General features: G+C 32.1%; 3 pseudogenes; all 3 read left to right on the top strand.

The window, feature by feature from the left end:
* The window catches only part of LOC111279460 (15-cis-phytoene desaturase, chloroplastic/chromoplastic-like), a 111622-nt pseudogene that overhangs the window by 49237 nt on the left and 46996 nt on the right, over positions 1 to 15389 (top strand).
* On the top strand, positions 1698 to 3007 carry LOC149510995 (wall-associated receptor kinase-like 8; annotated as a pseudogene).
* LOC111279725 (wall-associated receptor kinase-like 1) lies at positions 3011 to 4116 on the top strand (annotated as a pseudogene).

Here is a 15389-nt window from a genome sequence, read left to right as displayed (position 1 = left end):
ACAAAGAAAATGTGTAGATTCAAGGTATTGGGAGTGTTTGCCTTATATCTCACAATTGTGTTATTAGGATGCTTCGTCATGTAAGGTATATACCGAGTTGTAGCTACAATTTAATTGCTTTAGGTGAGTTAGCTTCTCGGGGGTACACATACTATGATAGAATGATTCGTTCAAAGTGTACAAGAATGGTAGGATGATTCTATAAGGGAATAGGGTCAAAAATCACTTGTACATGCTTGATGGAGGCTCAGTTGCTGGGATCCTTGTGATGAAAGAAAAAAAGAAAGATAAGCGTGTTAGCTTTGCAGATACTGTTGAAGTGTTTGGAGATTAAAGTCAAGGGAGGATTTGTTGGGATTTGCCTTGAATCTCAAAATCTCACATTAAAAGTTATAAGAGTTTTGAGTTTGTCTTATATCCCACATCAGGAGTTTAGTAAAGTTATAAGGGGTTTCACCCTTATAAATATGATGTTTTGGTTTTGTTGGTAGTCCCAGAGAGTTAGACATAGAATAGCTAAGTGAGTAAGCTATTAAAAGGTGTAATTTAGTTTTAGGTTAAGTTTCGAGTAAGGAGTTTTTTTGAGACTTTTCTCATTCTAAAAATCTCACAATTGTAAAGGTTTATTTGTTAGTAGATTAGGTTTAGAATAAGTTATTTTGAGTTGGGTCGAAATAAATATATTTGTGTGTTTTTATTCTTGATTTGAGCTTACTATTTTGTATGTGAGTGCTGCATGTGCGTGTTGATTTTTCCAACAAATACAACATATTTGGGTTAGTAGGTAGACGTAATTTGGCTACTATTTCTCGTAACCGAACTGATCATCCCGTCGGTAGCTGCATACAACCAAGATGTGGCGACCTGAGTTCTGAAGCTGTTTGTTTTGGACTAATTCCTGAAAATATCACTTCCTATACCGTAAATGTGACAGAGATTAATCCAGGTAAGGGGGACAGCAATAGATGCTCATCTGCTTTCGTGCTTGAGATGAGAAATGCGGATTCAGATTTCACATTTCCCAATCTCATTAACAATGAAACGACGCATGTTGCTGCAACGCTGGAATGGAATCCTATCGATTGCGATTTGGAAGGTCACCATTCACTGTCACTTTAATTACTTTATGATTTTCAATTTTTTTTATTAAATTAATATACATACCTATTTATATATTCCGTTCTATTTTTTCCTTAATATTTTCAGAATAAATTTCGATATGCATCAAAAGAATCAAGTTAAATACATCTACTGTATACTACTATTAAATATATTGTTGAAGAATATATATGGCATATAGTATTAAATAAATAAATGTAACTCTATTAATTCATGCAGTCATTAAATGAAATTCAAATATGTATTCCAAATTCCAATACTTACAAATCTTTCTCTCATTCTTAGATTATAGCCTGTTTTATATAAAAAAAATACTAAATAATGTCTCAAATTATATTAAATTGAAAACAGATTTTGAATATAAAGTAAAAAATGTATTCATTAGTCAAGTTAATGTGATCTTACCTTAATAGCAACAAAGAGACGTTTAAAATTTACGATCTCAAGTTCAAATCTGTATGTTTGGCTTAACTTTATATTAAATATCTAATTTTACGAAAAAAATTAATAAATAAAATTTTCAATTGGTATTAACTTGGTGCAATTCATCTTGCTAAGTAGCCTCATTATGTCAAGAAATGGTCATAGTACGCCAGAAGTCCTGTACAGAACAATGGGGGAATGTTGATATTCCATACCCATTTGGAATAGAAGCAGGCGGCTGCTACATGAACGATTGGTTTAAAGTAACTTGCAATGAAACCGAAGATAGGCCAAAGCGTTTCATACGTAGCATCAATCTGCAGCTACTCTCTTTTTCATTTTTCAAAGGCAATGTTCTCATCAACCATCCTATAACTTCTTTCAACTGTCGCAATAAAGAAGATAATGGGATTAGTGTTAACCTCACAGGCAGCTCATTTTTCTTCTCAAATATTCGCAGCCCATTCTGGTCTTCAGGTTGCGGCAATTTGGCCACTATTTTTCGAAATCAAGCTGATATTTATCCTATTGATGGCTGCTTGCAACCCAGTTGTGGAAATATTGAGACTTTTTCTAATGCTGGCAGCCTTGTGGTGATTCCTCCGGGCCTCAGTTCTTTTGTTGCCAACATGACATAGATTGACTCTAGTAATGGCCGTAACAGATCATGTGGATCTGCTTACGTGAGTGACTTCAGTTATTTCGATGACAGTTGGACAATAAAAATTGACCGCCATGAGATAAGTAGCTGACACATGTTAATACAACACTGCAATGAGGCATACCAAAACGTGGGCTGTGCGAGTTGAAAAAAGGTTCAAACACCTTTTGTAGCTCCGATGGCAAATATTGTTGGTCCAACATGAGCTCTACGCATCTATGTTTTTCAAGTGTCCAATTCAACTTTGACGATGATTATTCTATTGATGTCTGCCAAGGTAACATGTTAGTTCATGTCTTCTGTTATACTATATATATATATAAGATTAAACTATATGTGTTTCTAACTTCAGTTATTTTATTCATTTCATAAATGATAGAAAGAGGCAAATGTGGGAATCGTATATAGAAGAATCGTACAATGCCCTGATAAATATAAATACTTTAAGTGTCGGCGATAAATGCGAGCCTATAGCGATTGATTCACCAACATTGTCAGCCAAAAAAGAACGAGACTTGGCAATCATTATAGGTGCCAAATTTGCTTCTTTTTTTTTTTTATACACCGGAACCAAACTTCCGCCAACTCGATTGAAGGGTTCTCACTACATTGGAAGAATCGTTTTATGATTTAGTCCAATTATAAAATGTACACTCTCTCGGTGCGATGGGAACCTTCTATATTCAAATTTCACCCCGCTCTTATCACTTGTATTCAAATTTTCCTTTTACGCTAATAAAATTTGTGCCCTATATAGGCTGCAGCACAAGTATTGGAACAATATTTTTGCTACTTGGTACATAGGGTATGTACAAAGTACTAAAAAGAAGAAAAGTCATCAAGCTTAAGCAAAGACACTTTAAAAGGAATGGAGGTTTACTACTGCAACAACAACTGTCCAGCAATGAAGGTAATGCTGAAAAAATGAGGTTGTTTACTTCAAAGGAGTTGGAAAAGGCAACTGATTACTATAACGAGAATCGAATCATCGGTCAAGGAGGCCAAGGAACTGTTATAAAGGAATGTTAACTGATGGAAGCATTGTGGCAATCAAGAATTCTAAAATGATGGAAGAGAAGAAAGTTGATGAAAGAAGCTTGAACAGTTCATCAATGAGGTGATAATTTTATCACAGATCAACCATAGAAATGTGGTTAAGCTTTTAGGATGTTGCCTGGAGACAAAAGTCCCTTTGCTAGTGTATGAGTTCATTCCCAATGGAACACTGTCTCAACTTATACATGATCAAAATGAAGAACTCCTAATGACATGGGAAATGCGTTTACGAATTGCTACAGAAATTGCCAATGCATTATCCTATTGCATTCGGCTGCTTCTGTCCCTATTATCATTGAGACATCAAATCCAGCAACATACTTTTGGATGATAAACAGAGCCAAAGTATCGGATTTCAGAACTTCAAGATCAATTGCACTTGAACAAACTCATCTTACCACTCGGGTTCAAGGAACTTTCGGATACTTAGATCCTGAGTATTTTCGATCAAGTCAATTCACAGAGAAGAGTGATGTTTATAGTTTTGGGGTTGTTCTTGTTGAAATTTTGACGGGACAAAAACCCATCACCTCGAGACAATCAGAGGAAGTGAGAAGCTTGGTAGCATTTTTTCTACTCTTAATGAAGAAGAATTCATTATTTGACATTTTTGATCCAATCATAATGAATGATGGTCCAGAAGAAGAGATTGTAACGGTTTCAAAGCTAGCAAAAAGATGCTTGAATCTTAATGGAAAGAAAAGGCCTACAATGAAACAAGTTGCAATGAAGCTGGAGTTGATTGAAGAAGCTAATGAGATTGAACCAAGTGGCGATGAAGAATCTGATACAGATGACATAATCGATCCTTGGGCTATTGCTACTTGTTCAACCGTGTGAATTATAAACAATTTGTAGTTTAACATTGTAATTACGTTCTTCCTTTGGTGTGTACTCGATGTGATATATCTTCATGATTAGTTCATATTTTTATCCTTCTTCTGAATTCAATTATTTTTGTCCCATTTCTTATTCATGTTGTTTTCTTATTGAAGACTTCTTTTTATGTTTTTGATTTTGTTTAGATGCATTTTGCAAGAAAAAAATTTAATGAAAGTAAATATGACAAAACAATCCATTTTTCATAGATTTTGATTGCCCACTATCTAATATGTTCATGTTTTGAAATTTTCTAGATAAATTCAAGGTTTTTTTTTTTAATTGAAGTCGGATCAAAGATGAATTTAAAATGTTCTGTCTTGTACTGAGTATATATATATATATATATATATATATATATATATAAATATATATAAATTTATATTTTAAAATATTTATATAAAGATTTTAGATTCTTCTGGATCCTATGGATATGTTTTTTGTTTGGGATTTAATCGAGATTTTTCCCTTAAAATCAAACTTGGGTGAGAGGTAGGTTTATAATGTTCTATCTTACTTTTAATATATATTAAATTATATTTTTAATTAATTAATTATTTTATATTTATATTTATATCTATGTATTATATTATCAAATTATTATTTAATATCTTAATTTAATAACAATATTTTTTGTTTAGGTACCTTATTAGAAATTCTTTTATTTAGATACTACGTTAAAAAAAGTGTAATAATTTAAGGGCAAATGAAGTATTATTTCTATTACACACATTTATAGAGAAAATTAGTCAATGAAAATTTTCTTCCTTTTTCTAATTCATGTTTTTTTTTTCTACACAAAAGATGTGAACATGAGACTCTTAAATGTATAATTTCTAAGAGAAATTTGGTCAATGACAATTTTCTTCCCTTTTCTAATTCGTGTTTTTTTTTTTCCACACATAAGATGTGAATGTGAGACTCTTAAATGTATAATTTCTAAGAGAAATTTGGTCAATGACAATTTTCTTCCCTTTTCTAATTCGTGTTTTTTTTTTTTCTACACATAAGATATGAACATAAGACTATTAAATGTATGTTATAAAATATTATTTAAATATGAGTTCACGGATCACCACCAATCAAACAATTAAATGTGAAACCATACATCTCTCACTCACAAACCCAATTCTCACATTAGACATAAAAACATAAATAAAGACCACAAGATATATGTAAAAACCATCCAGCAACAACAACAATAATAGAATCAATCCAAACCAATCAATTAAAAAAATACAAATCAATAAATACTGCTGCAAGGAATAAAAAAAATCAAAATTTAATTCAATTAATTTATGTAATTATCTCAGGAGTTGACATTCAACAAATTTAAAATTCGAATCTTAGTACTTATAAAATTTTTTGACTCTCGAGTTGCTATCTATACAAAAAAAATCATGAAAAAAAATAAGAAGGACAAAATATACGTGAAAATCATCCAATATAACAAAAAAGGGATAAAACCAAAAACAAATCCACTGTCAACAGTCCATGATACAATGTTCATGTTTTTAAATTTTCTCTAACTTGATGATTATGTAAAAGAGAAACTTGGTTTATGACAATTTTTCCTTGAGTTGAAATTGAGACTTTTCTTTGTCATTGTCTTTCTTGTTTTTGACACGTAAACCATGAACTTGAGACTTTTCTTTTAGCATTCGGTTCATTTTGGGTTTAATTTGAATTTTTGTATCACATAAAATTTACAAAAAATCACTAAATCAAAAGGGAAAAAAACAAGTTAATTAAAAGTCATTTATTAATTTAGAATTATTTTTATAAGAAATTAAAAATTTTCTCTCAAAAATATTATTTATAATTTTTGATTGATTGATATTTACTTTTTATTTTCATTTCATTGATTATTAGTAATTCACCATAATTATGGTTAAGATTTGCAGGGTCAACCATAACTTTAAAAGTTGGAAGTGGTGTTAATTAGTTTCTTGTATGTTATAATTAGAATTTCATTGAGAAGTAAAAAAAAAAAATGCTATGGAAAATTTTGAATCTAAAAAATATTGAATTAAGGCTTTTTTTTCATTAAAAGTTAAAATTTATTTATGAAATTTAAATAATTTGTAATGGTAACTTTTTTAATTGAAATGAAGAAAGAATCATTAATCTTGTTCTTCTTCGGCTGCATTTTAAGTTATTATCTTTGATATCTACTTAATATCTACTTAAAAAAAATAAAGTAAACTATTTATAAATAGTTGTCACAATTAATTTTATTAAATTATTGAATATTTCTAATTCAAGAATTTATTTTTTATTTTTAAATTTATAAGCCTAATTGGTTACTAGCTAGTCAGCTTAACAGTTAAGAGATTAATATGTTCACTCCAAAAAAGAAAAAAATATGATAAATATGATATTAATTTCCTTTTATAGGTTTGGTTGCAAATCATTTGTAATTGGCTGCTCTGAAATTGGTAAATGGATTTCCACTTGTTCACAAAGTTTGATGAGACTGATTGCAATACTAGCAGTGTAATTCATGCTTCGGTGACATTACTTTTTAAAGTTTGGTGGGGTAGCTGAATTATATTTTAGGGAGAATTAGAAAAAGCTCCGGTCTATTACAAATTTTTATTAATTGGTGCTATAGGAATAAATTATTACATTAAAGGAAATGACAAGTTTTAAATTTATAAAAAAAAAAGTTATTTTTACTCTTTTTGATCTTAATGACTGAGGTTGTGTAGAAAAAAAAAGAAAAAAAAAGTCCATAATTTTAAATATTCTATGATAATTTTATTTGATATTTTAGCCAATTTATTTTACTGAATTAATATTACTTGATTCATTACATCAATTTTTTTTTTGAATTACAAAGAAAAAAATGAAAAATAAAATTATAATTTTTTTAAACCCCTAAAAACCCTATTCCCATGCATCAACGCTAAATCAACCAAAAAAAGTGCTAAGACGTCAATGAAAAGAAATTTTAAATTTTTTTAGTACGAAGGAATTTGTAGTTTGAAAATAAGAGAAAAAATTATAGATATTAAAATTTGAATATAAATTTAGTATATGTTATCTCTTAAAAATAATTGTATAAATCAATTGAATTAAATTTTAAATTCAAATATTATAAAATTTTAATATCTATATTCGTATTACAATTCCTTGGAATTACTATTTATTTCTTAAATATTAAAAGGGTAAATTTAGAAATAATCAAATATATAAGGATAAAATTATCCAATAAATGGTATTCTCAATTCCTGATTAGGTAGAAATTGCAATTCTTAGGAAAGACTAAAGAATTGTTATTACTTGTTTCTAAGAAATTGACATTCCATGGAATTACTATTCTTTGCTAAAAAAAATGAACCAAACAATATAATTAAAAAAAAAAAAAACAGCATAAGGAAAATAGTTGGAACGAAATCTCAATTCCATCCAACCAAACATGGGTTAAGAATGTTTGGGGAATAAAAATCTCAATTAATCTCCGTATGGATGTTCACATGTTTTTGTCAAAGCTAGAATACGATAGGGATATGGATATTAAAATTCTATTATTTTTTAATTTGATTATGGATATTAAAATTTTATTATTTTTTAATTAGATTTATCAATTTAAAATATGATATGATAACATGATATAAATAAAAATAAAAGTAACATGATTTAAAATTTTAATAAAAATCATATATAAGTTTGATAAAACTAAACAATATGTTTTTTATTTATCATGTCAACATAAATTATGATAGAATAATTTTTTATAGTTTATACTTATTAGATATGAAATAAACAAACAAAAATACGTGAATTGTAAAATATACTTCCAATTCAAGTCTCCGCATCTTTTTTCATCTCATGCATGGGAGTAGAATTTCTTCTAATGGTTTAAAAAATTATTATTTGGCAATTCACTATGCCAGAGGGAAAATGTAACAAGGTATGGCGACTGAAGTTTTTGGCTATAATCTGGTCTCTTTGGCCATGTAGAAATGAATTGGTCTTCAATGGAAGGTGTTTGATTTTTCACATATTGTCGATATCATCAAATTGAGAGTGGTGTGGTGGTTCAAGGCCAAGTGGCCAACAGTCGAAAGTTAAGTTTAGTCAATGAGCTAATTAGATCCCCAAAAGAAATGATTGTTCGTAGGAAAATGCAAGTTAAACAAAAACAAAGTTATATGGTTGAAATCTAGGTTTGGATCTCTGAAATTTAATGTGGATGGATCGATGGTGATGCAGGTATAGGTGGAGTACTTAGGGATGAATTTGGGGCTGTCAAAGGGAAATATTCTAAATTCGTGGGAATAGCAGATGCAAATAAGGCTGAGTTGATGGCAATAAAGGAGGCGTTTATTCTTTACATAACTTCCCCTTGGGAAAATACGCATACATTGGTGATTGAAAGTGATTTCTTACATGTGGTCACTTGGATCAAACCCCCCCAAACTACTTCTTGGAGGTTCAGGAAACGCATAATACATTTGGAAACCTTGCAGAAACAACTAAGAAGTTGGTAAATCCATCATATACCAAGGGAGGCAAATGATGCTGCTAATAACATTGTCAAATGAGGAGTGAATAGATCCAAAACCTTATAGAATGATATAATTAGATGTTGGTTTGATCTTTTCAGTTGTAATTTTCTTTTGACAAGATATGTAACTAGTTGTTTCTTATTCTCGTTATTATTTTGTATCTCAGTTTCTCATCAATGAAAATCTCTACTCTTTAAAATATATATATTATTTTTGTTAAAAAATATTATTAGTTTATTATTATTTTTTTCTTTTATAATAAAATTTGATATCATAAGTCAAAGACATTAATTTAACGAGATGAATTGAATAAAATATCAAATAAAATTATTATAAAATATTTAAAATCAAGGATGCGTTTATCCATTTATTTCTTTAAAAAAATATTCATTTAAAAATTAGCATTATCTGCCTGGTTGAGTGATGTAGATTATCTCCATTTGCAGGTTTGATAGGAAAATGAAGAACACCTATGATCATCTACTCTTCAGCAGGTCTACCTACCTCATCTATCAGCCCTCTCTTTTTCCCCTTCTTTGCTATTTATACAAATTTCAAGTTTGTTAGCTGCCTGCCACTTAGTAGTGTTATGAATTTTTACTAAGTGTCTTTTTGAATTTAGGATATTCATGTAGAAATGGAACTAGAATAAATTTTGAGGAAAAGAGTTATTTGCTAGTAAGAATGTGGAAACCATAGTGTAGGGATATTATTACCAGTCTAGGGTCTCTGCCTATTGATAGCCAAGCAAATCTGTTGCATTGTTTTATTTTTCAACATAATCAAAGCTATTGAATATTGTTAAGAAAATGGGGTCCAGCCTCATGTAAGTGGTTTTGGACCAAGTAAAGGTCATGGGTCTTGATCTTTCATTTTACACAGAGCCCTAGCTACTTAATAAAAAAGAGGTGGGTTTGTTTTAAGTGGGTGTCAAAAACCAAGTAGAGAAAGAAGAAAAGCTAGAAAAAGTAGAAAGAAAAAGGAGAAGGGAGAGTTGGTTGAACGAAAGTCGATCCATGGTTCGATTGAGTTGGAACCTTGTCAGGAGGTTTATGATTCAGAGTTCTACATTCTGAACAGTGAAGATCGGGTTTGAAGCTCTCTAAGAACAAATCTAGGGTGTATTTGTTGAGTCACTTATTTGGTGAGATTTCTCCAATTGTTTTTCTAGTTGTTGATTAGTTCTAATTTTAGCTAGAGAAGAACTTTGTATACCTATTATTTGATAGTGAAGATTTTTCTGGTGGTCCATGATTTTTTCCCTCTACACTAAAGGGTTTTCCACGTAAATCTTGGTGTGCTTTATTTTTTCTGTTTTTTTATTATTGATTGTTGTCTATTGCTTCTGTATTATTGTGATTATTGCTTCAGGCGTAACAAGTGGTATCAGAGTGAGGGTTATTTTGAGACATCGATACAGAAGCAACCCAGGATATAAGTAAATTCTATTTAAGACATGGAGAGTGATACAAGTTCCATGATAAAATTGACAGCATCGAATTATTCAATTTGGAAGCCTATGATGGAGGATCATCTATAATGCAAAGATTTGTATGAGCCAGTATTGGGTGATTTGGCTAAACTAGCAGATATGAAAGATGAAAGCTGAAAGAAGCTAGGCAGAAAGACGCTGGCTGCAATAAAAAAATGGGTTAATATCAGCATGTTCCATCATGTAGCGCAGGAGTTAGATGCTCACATTGTTTGGGAAAAATTGGCAGCATTGTATGAGAGAAAAACAGTTATGAATAAAGTTATGCTTGTTAAAAAGCTTGCAACTTTACAGTACAGGGATGGACGATCTGTTACAGAGCACTTGAGTGATTTTCAAGATATATGTAATTGGATGACTACTATGGAGCTTAAGATGGATGATGAAATGAAGGCATTATTTCTTTTGGGTTCATTGCTAGATAGCTGGAATACTCTAGTTGTGATTGTTCTTAATTCAGCTCCTGATTATAAGGTGATATTGGAGATGGTAAAGGACAGTATGCTTAATGAAGAAGCAAGGCAAAAAGATGTAAACCATGGGAATCAAGCTCTAGTCACAGAGAACAAGGGTAAAAACATCGACAGAGGTCAGGACTCAAAAGGCCGTGGTAAGTCTAAACATAGATCCAAGTCTAGAGGTAAAGTGAAGTGTTTCTATTGTGGTAAGACAGGTCATATAAACTGAAACTATAAAATCTTGAAGCAAGAGCAAAAATATGAGAAAGACAAGAGTTCAGATGATGGCAATGTTACAATAATGAATTTAGATAGTGATTCAGTTACTTTGATTTGTACACATGGTGATTGTAATTATGTTAGTGATCCCGACATTGAGTGGATAGTTGACACAGGAGCGGTATATCATTGTGTCCCTAAGAGAGAGTTGTTTACAACTTACAAAGCAGGAGACTTTGGCTGTACCAAGATGAGAAATAAGAGTGTGTTGCAGATTGTTGGGATTGGTGATATTGTTTACAAACTAGTACAGGTTGTATGTTGACTTTAAGGGATGTCAGACACATTCCAGATATGAGAATGAACTTACTTGCTATTAATGTCCTTGATAAGGAGGGGTATGAAAGCCGACAAGAGAATGGATAGTGAAAGCTCCTTAAAGGATCTATGGTAGTTGCAAGGAGAAAAATATGTTGCACAATGTATAAGACATGGATGCAATTGAACGGTAACTAGGTAAATGCCATAGAAAATGATGCTTCAACAAACTTGTGGCACAGGAGGCTGGCACACATGAGTGAAAATGAGTTACAGATTTTGGCAAGGCAGTCTCTTATTCCCTTGACCAAAGGTATGTCTCTCGATTCATGTGATTATTGTTTATTTGGTAAGCATCATAGAGTTTTTTTTCGTAAAAGTTCTCGGAGAAAAGAAAATAGATTGGAATTAATTTATTTTGACGTATGTGGTCCCATTGAGGTTAAGTCATTAGGTGGTAGCAGATATTTTGTTACTTTTATTGATGATGCTTCACATAAGACTTGGGTGTATATGTTGAAATACAAAAGTCAGGTACTACAGTATTTTCAAAACTTTCATGCCATGATTGAAAGGATGACAGGGTTACCTTTGAGGTGTATTCGAACTAATAATGGTGGGGAACACACATCTAAAAGCTTTGAAGAGTATTGTTCAAAGCATGGGATTAGGCATGAGATGACAAAACCTGGAACACCACAGCATAATGATATAGCTGAAAGAATGAATCGTACCATTATGAAAAAAGTCAGATGTATGTTGAGGATGACAAAATTACCAAAGCCATTCTAGGGTGAAGTAGTTAACATGACTTGTTATTTACTTAACAGATCACCATCAGTTCCTTTGGGCTTTGATATTTCAGAAAGAGTGTGGATAGGAAAAGATACTTCATACTCTCACTTGAAAGTTTTTGGGTGTAAAGCATTCATGCATGTGTCGAAAGAGTAGAGATCAAAGCTTGATAATAGAGACACATAGTGTGTGTTTGTAAGATATGGTGATGAGGAATTTGATTACAGGGTATGGGATCCAGTAAAGAAAAAGACAGTCAGAAGTAGAGATGTGGTCTTTCATGAAAAAAAAAAATCATAACAGACCTTGAAAAAAATAAGAAGACTACAAAGGTTACTGTTGAGTGTAATGTTTCAACACCGACAAGGATTCCACAGGAAAGAACCACAGATGGTGGAAATGAGCAAAAAACAAAACTTGGGAATATGAATGAGCCAGCCACAGTTGGTGATGAGCCAGATGCAATTAGTTTTGAGCAGGAAAAGCAATCCTCTCTACTTGAGAGTGTTGAGCAGGGGGAGCTACCTTTGGCATCAAGTGATGTAGAGTCTCAGCCCATGAGATCTACTAGAGAGCACAAGCCATTTATCAGGTATCCAAGTTCAGATTTTATTTTAGTTACCAGTGAAGGAGAGCCAGAAAGCTTTCAAAATGTGCAGGCTACTTCGGATAGAGAGCACTGGTTAAAAGCAATGAAAGAAGAGATGGAGTTATTGCGAAAGAATGGTACTTATGATCTTGTTAAACTTTCAACAGGGAAGAGGCCATTAAAGAATAAATGGGTGTTCAAGTTGAAAATTGATGGTGACAAACTAGTGAGGTACAAAGCTTGATTGGTAGTAAAAAGTTTTTCTCAGAAATCAGGCATCGATTTTGATGAGATTTTTGCTCCAGTTGTAAAGATGAGTTCTATTCGAGTGGTACTGGGATTAGTAGCTAGTTTGAATCTTGAGCTTGAGCAACTTAATGTTAAAACTGCATTTTTGCATGGTGATTTACAAGAGGACATTTATATGAATCAGCCTGATGGTTTTGAAGTGAAATGGAAAGAGCACTTAGTTTGCAAATTGAAGAAAAGCTTGTATGGCTTGAAACAAGCTCCGCGATAGTGGTATAAGAAGTTTGATTCTTTTATGGTGAGTCACAGCTATAAAATAACAGCAGCGGATTCTTGTGTGCATGTTAAACAATTCTCTAATAGTAACTTCATTATCCTATTATTATATGTTGATGATATGTTGATTGTAGGACAAGATGCTAGTATGATTTGTAGGTTGAAAGAACAATTGTCTAAGTCCTTTGATATGAAGGATTTAGGTCCAGCAAAGCAGATTCTTGGTATGGACATTATCCGAGATAGGAGAGTTGGAAAGCTGTGGTTGTCACAGGGAAAGTATGTTGAACGAGTGCTTGGTAGATTCAACATGCAACATGCTAAATTAATTAGCAGTCCACTTGCCAACCATTTTTATCTAAGTAAGAAATCTTGTCCAGTATCTAAGGAAGAGCAACTAGCTATGTCTAGTATTCCTTATTCTTCTACAGTAAGTTTTTTAATGTATCTTATGATTTGTACAAGGCCTGACATTACTCATGCAGTTGGTGTAGTGAGTAGATTTCTTTTTAATTCGAGAAAGGTTCATTGGTAAGCAGTGAAATGAATTTTTAGATATTTGAGGGGTACCTCAAAAATGTGCTTGACTTATGGAGTTTCACAACCAGTTCTAGAAGGGTTTACTGATGCTGACATGGCAAGCGATCTTGATGGTAGGAAATCTACTTTAGGGTATTTGTTCACTTTTGCAGGAGGAGCTGTATCTTGGCAATCTAAGTTACAAAAGTGTGCTGCTTTGTCAACTATAGAGACTGAGTATATTGCAGCAACCAAAGCATGTAAAGAAATGCTTTGGATGAAATATTTCTTCTTAAATTGGGGTTGAATAAGAAAGAGTATGTGGTATTTTGTGATAGCCAGAGTGCTTTAGATTTGAGTAAGAATACCATGTACCATGCTAGAACAAAGCACATTGACGTTAGATATCATTGGTTATGTTCAGTGATTAAAGAATAGCAGATGCTATTGAAGAAAGTCCATATTGATAAGAATGTAGTAGATATGTTGACTAAGATACTTCCTAGGAAAAAGCTTCAGCTTTACAGTAACTTGGCCAGAATGAGTTCCCTGGCCAAGGTAAGTTTCAAATGAAATTGCTATGGTGATGAATCTCCTCCTAATGGGGCTGGAGGAGGAGATTGTTAGGAAAATGGGGTCCAACCTCATGTAAGTGGTTTTGGACCAAGTAAAGGCTATGGGCCTTGATCTTTCATTTTACATAGAGCCCTAGCTATTTAATAAAAAAGAGGTGGGGTTGTTTTAAATGGGTGTCGAAAATCAAGTAGAGAAAGAAGAAAAGCCAGAAAAAGCAAAGAGAAAAAAGAGAAGGGAGAGTTGGTTGAACGGAAGTCGATTCGTGGTCCGATTGAGTTGGAACCTTGTTAGGAGGTTTATGATTCAGAGTTCTACATTCTGAACGATGAAGATCGAGTTTGAAGCTCTCTAGGAACAAATCCAAGGTGTATTTGTTGAGTCACTTATTTGGTGAGATTTCTTCAATTGTTTCTCTAATTGTTGATTAGCTCTAGTTTTAGCTAGAGAAGAACTTTGTATATATATTATTTGATAGTGAAGATTTTTCTGGTGGTCCATAATTTTTTCCCTCTACACTGGAGGGTTTTTCACGTAAATCTTGGTGTGCTTTATTTTTTCTGCATTTTTTATTATTGATTGTTGTCTATTGCTTCTGTATTGTTGTGATTATTGCTTCAAGCGCAACAAATATATCATAGTTGACCATTTGGTGCATTATTAAATATTTGTAGCAATGTTGTTCCAGATTCAAATAACTTGAAATAATCCCATGAGGGATTGTAGGGTTGCGGAGAGTGGTTTTCCTTCATTCTCTAGCCAAGTCATTGCGAAATCTTTTGTATTGAACTATATTGCAATAGCGTCTTTCTCTCTTTTCATTTTGCTTTACTAGGGTGAATCTCATGAACATAGTTCCCTCTCGTATCAACTACTTTCTTTTACATTCTCCTCACTTTTGTTCTTGTTTGCTTGCAGAAGTCCCCTTCTAAGTTTATATGCTGACATCTCTGTAACATGTAAGGTAAAAATTCTCAAAATTTTCTTTTTTATTGCCATTGAATTCATGTTCTTTAGGCCACCATATTGCCTACATTTTCCTACATTTTAGATATCAGTGACATTAATTGCAATCTTCCAAGAAATTTTCGATGTATATCATGATAAGTTCCAAATCTTGAAACATGGGATATGGTGAAAAGGCAGATGCTATGGATTTAAATTGACTTAGCCTTGGCAGGGGAACATATTAATTATTGCGAACTTTCAAATCCAAAAAATATTTGGAAATAAAAATGCAATTTTGACT

This window comes from Durio zibethinus, chromosome 27 (genome assembly GCF_047325235.1).
Source record: "Durio zibethinus cultivar Kanyao isolate XHJ-2024 chromosome 27, ASM4732523v1, whole genome shotgun sequence".
Classification (NCBI taxonomy): Eukaryota; Viridiplantae; Streptophyta; class Magnoliopsida; order Malvales; family Malvaceae; genus Durio; species Durio zibethinus.
The sequence above is the reverse complement of the archived record's forward strand: the minus strand, read 5'-3'. Positions and strand labels throughout refer to the sequence as shown.